This window comes from Hippoglossus stenolepis, chromosome 20 (genome assembly GCF_022539355.2).
Source record: "Hippoglossus stenolepis isolate QCI-W04-F060 chromosome 20, HSTE1.2, whole genome shotgun sequence".
Lineage (NCBI taxonomy): Eukaryota > Metazoa > Chordata > Actinopteri > Pleuronectiformes > Pleuronectidae > Hippoglossus > Hippoglossus stenolepis.
In genome coordinates, this window is record NC_061502.1 from 12,204,920 (window position 1) to 12,215,334 (window position 10,415).

General features: G+C 41.3%; 1 long non-coding RNA gene across 2 annotated transcripts; it reads right to left on the bottom strand.

Moving 5' to 3' along the window:
- Positions 1-1,827: 1,827 nt before the first annotated feature.
- Positions 1,828-9,895, bottom strand: LOC118099689. Of its 2 annotated transcripts, none has more exons than XR_004694339.2 (3): positions 9,647-9,895; positions 9,436-9,534; positions 1,828-4,649 (listed from the first exon to the last, which is right to left on the bottom strand). It is a non-coding gene; the product is annotated as an uncharacterized LOC118099689 (long non-coding RNA). The 2 variants fall into 2 exon arrangements; XR_004694338.2 differs by having other exon boundaries at positions 9,659-9,890.
- Between the last annotated feature and the right edge of the window lie 520 nt (positions 9,896-10,415).

The window sequence follows — 10,415 nt, forward strand, 5'->3', positions numbered from 1 at the left end:
ATTTGATTAAATCAGTCAGTCAATCAATCAATAGTCAAAGATAAAGGTCAGAATGACTGCACTGGCTAGCATACAACTGCAGGGAAGTAATTTTAGTTCTATATTATGCTTTTAAATGTGGTTTGGACTTTAGATTTTCTCCTCATATGAAAAGGTACAAGTGCTTTTATAATAACACAATTTGATAATCATGATATAACCGATTGAGGGACACCTCCAGGGAGAAAAGTTGGGGTTTGCTTGAAGGACAGATGCTGAATTTGGAGGCTGTCACTGAGATCCCTGTAAGACAATGTCGCCTTGGCGAGTGACTTTCTCTCTCTCGCTCGCTCTCTCTCGTTTTCCCTCCATGTATCTAAGCAGCGTAATTTGAGTAAATGACAGGGGAACATCTGCTGTGCATAAGAGAGAGGCCAACACTTTAACATGCAGATGTCTCTCTCCATCTGCATTAATTCAATAATTACCGCAATGGAGGGAGGGAAAAAAATCTTTTTTATAGCTTAAGACAATGTTATCTGTGCCAGTTGGTATGGGGTGGGTGAAAGGGAGGGGAGTGAACAAGTGTGTGTGTGTGTGTGTGTGTGTGTGTGTGTGTGTGTGTGTGTGTGTGTGTGTGTGTGTGTGCTACTGGAGGTTTGTGAGAGGAGGGGGTAGATTATTACACCATTTAGCCAGAGCAAGCTGTCACATTGCAGAGAATCTCACTAATTCCATTGTGCCCTTGGTGAGTCACTGGCAGACTCGAAGTGACCGATGATGCCTCGACGCTACCACTTGGCCACCAGACAAGCAACCTGCTTCCCTGAGGGCGCAACACACACATGTATGCTGTGTGTTCATGTGTGTGAGTTACATATGACTAACCTGTGTGCTTTTATGTAGGAGTATGCAAGTTCACGCTGGAGTGTATAATAGCAATGCAACCATGTTTCAACTCGGCGATGCTTCACGATGTGTGTGTGTGTGTGTGTGTGCGTGTGAGAGAGTGTTAAAGCACGAGAGAGATCTCCGAATACAGTATACAAGGTCTCACCACGTTTAGGAGAATTTGAAGCACAGCAGTAATGACTGAACCAAAGGTCAAGGCTTTGGATGTATTTCTAAAACTACTGAATCAGTCCTTGTAACATTTCAAATGTCAGGCAATCATATTTTGGCTGGACACCATCAATTACAGTGAAAATATAGGGCCCCAGGGAGCATTAACATGTGATGGTTTCCATTCTAATTGAGCTAATTACTTGAAAAGGTGCGCTCCAATAACTAATTTTCTACAAAAGCATTTAAAAAGCAATCAGACAAATCTCATGATGTCTCTGTTTAATAAAACACATTGAGGTGATGTTTTCAATGGAAAAATTAATTGTGGAAAAAAGGATTGTCTGCACAATGCAAGGTTACTTTTTACATCAAGAGCAACTCTACAGTTTGTCTTTCACATATGAACGCAGCAGGGGATTGTCCAGGTCAGACACGTTCACAACAGCAGCAAAATGTCCAGAACATTCATACAAGCAGTGGCATCTGGGTAGAGCAGCAGGAGGCAGGACATGATGTTTAATTTCTGCAGGGAAATTCACGTTTCAGTTTAGAGCAAATGGACACAAGCATCGGCCCTGATCAAAAGCTTTATTTATTATTTATTTTACAAGTTGACATCTTCTACAGCCTTTTTAACGTGTATGGCACCTTTTTCATTCTGATAGATTTATTGTAAATACAATTTTTGTTTTTTTGTCTCTAACTTGTTAGAAACGTCATCAACACACCCACCTGCTCGCTTTGACATTTTCCTGTGGTATTCTCACATGGGCGCACTCGGACATTTTCCAAACATTATACTAGAGGCCTGGCAGGAAAAGTTCCAGAAAATGTCCAGAGCAACTGACTCAAAAATTTGTGTTCTCACGTACAGCCCCTCTGGAAGTTCAGTGCACGTCTGAAAGCAGCGAGAGATTCAGACACTACATCACCTGCCTACATACCTGTGAACACAACACTTGCCCATGTGAAGTAGATTAGCATGTATTTCATCAGACAGCATACCAACACAACAATAACCAGCCAAGCACATGACCTCTCAGATACAGGGTCACGCAGGTCACGAGTGGCTTTCAGACACACTCACACACAAACAATTAAAGGATGCATCACTGTACATATTAGATTACACATATAAATAAACATACAACCTGACATAATGCCCACGAGCATGCACATACTTGTTGGCTGAGACACACACACGTGCACCCACCTCCATGAACACACTTCTGACTCTTACATGCCTGCTAAACATAGGGACAAAGGAAAATATTTGTATACTTGGCAGGCCAACTTCCTTTGATTGCAGTAGTGCTGCTGTAGGAAACAATGCACAGGCACTATTAATACACTAAGGAGAAAGAGAATTCCTCTTAGAGGAAAGCTCAAAGGAGCCAGGCTATTTACAGACTTACTGACTGATTGGATGACTGACTGCTCTACTGTAGTCTCCACATCTTGTCTTACTCGACTCTTTTTTTCTACAAGGACTCTGACGTGCTGACACATATAGTACGTGGTGCATTCGAGGACCAGTGGTACAGTATCTTGGACGATTCCTTCTTTCTTTGCTGGTTGTGACAGTTTCAATGTGCAAGATACTAAATAGAAGAAAGTGCTGCTGCATCGCGCCTGTGACATTTGACTGGTGGTAAATAGCTGCCCGGTCCACCCTTATGATGGCTTCTCCTTTCTAAAAGTGCCCAGTTAAAGAGCATCAAATCCCCACTCGCTAAACCCACACAAGCCCAGCCTTCATTAGCATAGCTAACAAACTCCCTGAAAGAGCAACAGTGGAAGGAGAGAACAATGGCAGTCTATTAAAGGGGCAGATAAGGGGGTGAGAGTAGGAGAGGAGGAGGGGGGAGAAGCTATTGTTCTGGTCTTATTTAGCCTTTGGTGTCACCCTGCAACTGTTGTCACTTCTAAGTTTAGCCGGACGGCTGAAGAGGACAGCGAAAAGGAGGAGGAGGGAAGGCAGGCAGAGGAGGAGGACGAGGGGAAGACGGAGAACAGAGGGAGGGTGAGCAGGGAAAGGTGGTATGAGGAAGAGGGGATGATGAAGGGTAGAGGATAATTGAAAGCAAGAGGAAGATGGAAAGAATGCAGAATGAGATATGTGTAAAAGAAAAGAAAGGGATTGAAGAAGGGAAGTGATGAGGTAAAAGTACTGGAGCAAAGCTGTTTTAGTGCTTTGACGTCAGTCTTTGTAAATGACTCGAGTCTTGAGTGTAGGGCTGCAGATTCAGTGACTAGGTGTTTGAATGTATTTATTTTAAAAGTCCCAAAATACTACAAGAAATCAGCAATCATTTCCCAGAGGCCAAAAAAAATAAGTCAAGTTCAGGTTTAACAGCAACATTTGAATGCAGATTGATTATTGTTGCAAATAATCTAAAAATAGGACATGACTCAATGTTTTCAACAGCTAATAAACAGAAGCAGCAATACAGACTGAGAAAACCTCTCATAACCGGCCTCATGACTTTGCAAATATCTGTCAAGGAAAGCACTTTGTGTTGCCATGGAGACACGTTAATGGTTTAAGCAAACATCAGATGTTTAAACAAAGTTACCAGGCCACCTACATCATTCTTAAACTCTATGACACTGACCCGTCTAGGTGTTTTTTCAAATTTACATGAAGCTGAATGTGTTTAACACTGCACCTTGAATTTATTATGTTTAGTTCTAGGTATTAGTCACTTATTGGTTGGTTCTAATGGAAGCTGCCTTTAAGAACAAAAAGAGTTTCACAATAAAGTAAGACTGCGCACATACATACTTCCATGCGTTCTTTACATTGACATGGTCATTATGCAATACATCCGCTAGAGGGCAGCACAGAGTCGAGAGTTTCTGAGAACAACAAATATATCCATGGTGGAGTGGGCTGTGATAGTGTACCTCAGAGGCAAAAGTGGCTGTTTGTCCATGTGCCTGGGTGAAGTAACCTCATGTGGTAACTTACCAACTCGCAAAGTCTCTCCTCAAAAAGTTGTTGATATTTCTTCCTCTTGTCTGGTCGTATCTCTTCAACTATTGGCTACAGTGCCTCCCCACGATTTCCGGTGGTAGTGCTCCGTTTCATCTGTTTCGTCCATATCCGTAAACTTTCAGAAGACGTGCACCAAAACGGATGAAATGAACGCAAAGTGCAGACAGAAAGCCACGTCCGTTTCTGTATATGTATCTGACATTGAGCAAAAACTAAACATACCATCCCCCCGCATCAGCCAGTGGGCGATACACATTGAACAAACATCGTTTGTTAATAAAGATTAATTCAGGTCACATGTCAAAGTGGATGAAGATGTAGTTTAAGAGCAACTTGGGTTCAAGTCCCCATCTAAAGTGCTAGAACCATGTTTAAGCCCGAGACCAGTACTGACATGATATCTTCTGCAGTGATTCCTCTCTTCACGAGCGCTACTGTAGTAAAGACACATATAAGAGATTTTTTTAGGTGAATGTATGCGTTTGTGTGTGTGTGTTTGTGTGTACTGAGGAAACAGAAACAGCAGTGTCAGTGTTTGAAAGGCATGAGAGCGAACTAGACTACAAACACAGGCCCAAAGGAGCCAAGAGAAGTGACGAGCCAAGACCTGAGGAGAAAGAAAGAAAGAGGGAGACAGAGGTGGGAAGAGGGAGACAGATTAGCTCAGCTGTCTGCTCATAAAGCGGCTGGAGGGTGAGGCGCTAAGCCCTCCAGTGAAAGCAGAGCTTAGGTGGGTGACACAGGGCACTGGACCCCACTCTGCCCACAGTGGCCTACAGCGTCGGGCCAGAGCCAAAGCAAAGACACATGGATAAACAGTGGGAGATGAGGCTCCGCGCCTGCAAACCCCACATGGGCTAAGACGGCCAAACAGGCGAGCAGGCAGGCGTCACATTCCCCCCCAGCCAGGAGTGGAGACAGGGGGGTTATGGCTTAAAGCTTGGCTCCCTAACTGGCTGACAAGGGACAAGGCAGGATGGTAGACGTTGCCTCATTCAAGTCAGTCAGTTCATCAGAAAGTATGTGGATTTACTGTACAGTATAGAGCCTGGACTCAGCTCAGGGGAATATAGGGACAATTACACACGGTCATGGCGTGGACTCCTTCCTAAAGCACAGCCCAGAATGATCACGTACTCCGTCCTCGCTCCCTCCGCTGAATGCAAACACACAGCCCTGTCCATCTCTCATGCCGTGTCCTGCAGATGACCCCTAGTTAACACAGCAGCCTGGGAATGGCCTGCGATGACAAGGTCACGGGTATGAATCGAGGAGTCCTCGGCCCGCGACAAGACTGAAAGCAACAACGGTCTTTAACGATACTGGATTTCACACATCCCTTTTGCACGACCTCGTGGCAGAGAGGCATTAGCAGCTGCCATTTTATGAGGTCCTCAATGTGACAAAGTACTGCATCCATCAATTCAGGCCACAACTATGAACATAAGTATGACCACTGGTTCTACATAGAGTGTTGTCTAAACAGGCACGATGCTTATGTAGTCTGATTCGTGAAGGGGCTCGAGGGAAAGAGAGTTCTGACGATGTGCAGATACATTATGAGATGTTAAAAGTTTCCTAAGGAATTGATTCTATGGCGGTAGCGGAGGTGTACGCTCACAGAAGGTTGCTCTCACACACAACAGATTTCGAGTGATGGGTACACAGACGAGAGTGAAAGGCAAGTTCTTGCATGAGAGACAGAACTGAATTGCATGGGGATAGTATGAGGTCTGACTTTCTGAGTGGACAATAAAAACCTATGGACAATCAATCAATAGCATGAACAAGCATGCAGCAATTAGCGCTGTTAACAGGGCTGCGCACAGGGCTGCGCACAGCTATAAAATGCAGCAACAGAGCAAAACACTAAGTTAGAGATCTATTATGTTATTATAAGAGGTGTAAAAAATTAATTAATTATGACACTGTGGTGGTAGAAATTAGAATACGGCAGGCCACCACAGTCTAGATAACCAATGGGAAACTAGTCTACATCAGTGGTCTGTATTTTACTTGGTTCCATTCAACACCTTCTTCCCTAAGAGAATAAAACTGGAATAGCAAAACCATTACACATCAATTATCAATTAACAACTACACCTACCTTGAACTGTGCAAAGCTTCGATGCGCCACACTCTATTGTCTTTGACTTAATGGCTAAATCTGTACACTGTGGTGCCCCCTGTTGAAGTACTATGGTCCCATGTCTGTTAATCATGTCTACTTTTGTTTACAGAGACATTTACTGGATTTTATTTGATATGTAGCATCTCAAGCTCCTACAGGGCAGTAAAGCAGATGTCTTTTTTTTACCGTGCACTTAATCTAGTGTTGCAGCTGCTGATAATTGTTGCCGATTATCGACCTACAAGTGCTACTGTCTTATGTATACATTTTATCTGGTGAGGTTATATTTATTTGAACGTTTGTTTTAGAATTTATTATTGTATTCTTTTAAAGGCTCAAATTGTATTTATGCACTTCATACTCATATTATTTATTTTATGTGTGTGTTTTCTTTTTCTTGTCCATGTTTGGATCAGTTCGAAAAACCAAATCAATGTTGTTGTTATAGGAATAAAGTATTTTCCTGATTAAATCAACAAGTCGTTAGATCTATAGAATGTCAGAAAGTAGTGGAAATGTTAAAGCCCATGGTGAAGTCTTTATTGTCTAATTGCAACTAACAGGCAGGAAGCAACAAGAATTAGAAATTTGATCTAATGAAAATGAACAATTATACAACCAATTTATTGATGAATAAAATTGTTGTTTTTTACTCAATCAAGTAAAAAGGAAAAAGAGTTTGTTTGACTTTGCACCACCTGACTTCAGTCCACTTAATTCCACTGGAATTACCTTGAATCCAAGAAGGCGACTTGACCACCAAGATAAACACAAACATAAATATGAAACATCCTTTGTGGGTCTACATTGCTGCTTCAGACCAGTCTCCAAATATCTAGTGTTGTCTGATTGATGGTTCAAAACCAAAAGATACACACTTCACTATATACGACAGTGACACACAACTTGCTCACAGCGGTGCCTTTCTGCTTGAACAAAAGCTGAACTAATTGATTATCAAAAAATTGCTAATTGATTTTCTTCCAATCAACTAATTGCCCTACTTCTAGCTGTTAAAAAGAGCAGTCAAACTTAAGAACATAGCAATGTATTCTGAACCATAACAGTTTGTTGTTTATGCTCATTTAAATTTCAGTTTGTAAATCAGAGAACTCATGTTATATCTCAGACCAAACAGGTCAGGTCTACCATATCTATTTAATAACAATGTCTGGTCTCTTTTCTGTCCTGTCTCTTATTCTGTTGATTCCCCCTAACAGGGTTTCCTTGAGAACTAAATCTACTTAGGATTTATTGTTTCTTATTATTTCTCATCATTGGAAATTATAATCCGTTCACCTAATCCCCCCCTCCCTCCCTCTCTTTCAGATCATATTCATCAAGATCATCCCCTCTGACAAAGCAAGAAATCAGTACAGTGGGTAGGTCTAAAGAGATCCCGTCCTGGAACAGGGGGGTTTCTTCCAAATCAAATCAGGTTCCTCTGGTGTAATCAAGACGAGACGCCAAAGACGAGGACATAATCTCCCAGGGACATGACTCCCTTGCTTGCACATTATTAAAAAATGAGGAGGAACAAATCTTTAGATTGAGAGAACGGGGGAAAAAAATGGAATTATAATAAATCGGGGTTGGAAACTGGGGCAAGGTTGGATAAAGCCTTCAGATACAGATGAGGGACAAATCTTCACAGTGGTATGTGCTTGTACGAGTGTGTTTGTGTTTGTGTGCGTGTTTGTACGAGTGTGTGTGCGCGCGTACCTAAAAGAGAGAGAGTGAAGGTGTGCAGGCGTGTAATGTGTTCGAATGGTTGCTTATGAAATATTTCAATTTACTCAAGATCAAGTCCCTGACCTGAGCTCCCCCTCACCCCCTCTCTACCTCTGTATTGAACTCACTCAGTTGTCAAATAATCTGCTGCTATCTAAGGTGACTGGTGAACTGTAACACGTCATGAATGGGCTCCTTTAATGATTTGAGGGTGTACTTGCAAATAACACCCACATGATGGCACAATATGACAAAACTGGACAGTGACCAACTTGAAGGCTCTTTCTATTAAACTGTCAGGACCTCATCCTCATAGATTAACTATTGTTTAATAAAGAGTACAGAGAAAATATAATCGAAGCCAGTGTTGCAGCAGTTAAAAAATAAAGTTACAGTTGAATCTAAAGCAATTCTCATTTGCCACAATGCAGATCAACTGTAAGAGAGTAGATCTTAGCTTTACATAAAATAATACAATGATACAAAATAAATATATATTTATATAATATAAATGCATATCTAAAAATATGAATGGTACAAAGTTTGAGTACGTGAAGCTTCATCTTCACCACCAGGTGGCCTCATTGAACTGCAGCTAAAAGTCCCAACACTATAATGACAACTTCTGGGCTGTTAATACAGTATAAATGTTGGTATGTGGTTTATATATGTATATAATAAATATTAAAAAAAGGTTCGACATATTTGATGTGAAGGCTCATTTCTTGCAAACTCTGCTGTCCACTTTCCAATAAAGCTATACAGTGCAGAGTTTATGGAAGCCTCCTTAATGCACTGCAATGCCTTAAAACATCAACAACAACCATAAGTCTTGTTGTTTTGAGGTAAACCAGTCTGTTTGGATTCTGTGGTGCTTTCTGTGCGGCTGGAAAGTGTCACAACACCTCTGTGACAGCTCATTGTCTATTTAAAGTGAAGGGAGTGTGAGCTGATATGGAGCAAAGCATCAGTCAGTATATTCATCCTCCCATTCAAACTGAGTTCCATCCGTCCTGAAACCAGTCGGGCCCATCACAACCATCAATGATGCCTCTGTCAGTTCCAGTGATGGCGGTGGTGGCTTGCTCTCCACAGTGAACGAGTGTGGCTTTAACACACTTTAATACTCTCACTTTGATTCTCAGCTAACGTGTGCTGTTGCAGTTTGTTATGGAAAGTGATGGGGCTGACACAGGACCAGGGTGGGACTCATTTTCAGAGTAGGACTTTAAAAGCTCAGACCACAACAGGTTTGCTATAGAGTGCTATTTTCCACAGCTCTTACATTCACGGAATATATATGTACTTACATAAGCACTGATATGTGTTCTATCAAAATCTGTGTGCAAGGTAATTACTGCTAACAATACAACTCTCAACCATGAATGAATATAAAAGTATCTAAAACTTTGTTATACACAGTAAAACTTTGTAAGGACACCATTGTGCAAAGGTGTATTCTACACAATGTAATAGTTACAGTTTTCAGAACAATCCTGTACCACAGATGTGTTGTGATAACCAATCCTACCTGTGCCCTCAGGAGTTATGGGTTCATCATGGCGGTTGTTTGGTTCTCCATCTTCTTCACCACCAGAACACGACACTGGTCCCCTGGCTGCTGCTGCTCCTGCCATGAACAACAAGGTGTCTCACACTCAGGTAATGTCGTGACACAACGTTTAGCATTAGCAAAACATTCGTATAGCATAGCCTCCGTTATGCGAGACTAGCATACACACCTGTCTCATTACCTCAACTTCTAATCTTCTTGTTGTAAACACATTGCATGAAACGTTTCTTTTTCAATTGTGGCTTCGTCAGCTTTTCTCTCCTTATTCTTTTCTTAATCTTCAGTTTTTTATTCGTTTCTTAATCGTGTCTTTTTGTCGCCACCTGTCACACCTGTTGTCGCTACAGTCTGCGACGTCCTACGTCATCACGTCAGGGAGTTCAGGGGTCACGTGTTGCGTGAGTCGTGGTCAAGTTAGACTATACTGGTAAACAAATAAAATAAAAAGAAAGAAAGTTAGCCTGTCGCTAAAAGTTGTCACTTATGAAATAATTATGTTTATTGACCAAAAACAACAAACAGTCCGGTCCACCGGGAAAACGGTCCCCTGTCATGTGTAAGATAAGATAAGATAAGATAATATAAGATAAAATAAGATAAGATAAGATTTTAGTCCCACAATGGGGACATTTGCAATATTACCGCAGCAAGTTTAATAAAATAGGCATCAGTAAGTAATAATGAGTAAAATGCAATACTTAAGTGTAAGGAAATATAACAAATATTGAAAAATATGAATGGAATAAAAACTAATATATACAGTGTAAAAACCTAAAAAAGATGTGGCGTGTGAGAATATGTATATCTTTACGACTTTACTTGCCACAAAAAGTTTTATATAACTTATACTCTATAACTTCCTTGCAGCTGTGTGCATGCTGCGCCTTTTGGATGCTACTACTATGAACTATTATTGGGGAGGGTTCCGCCTTTTGAGT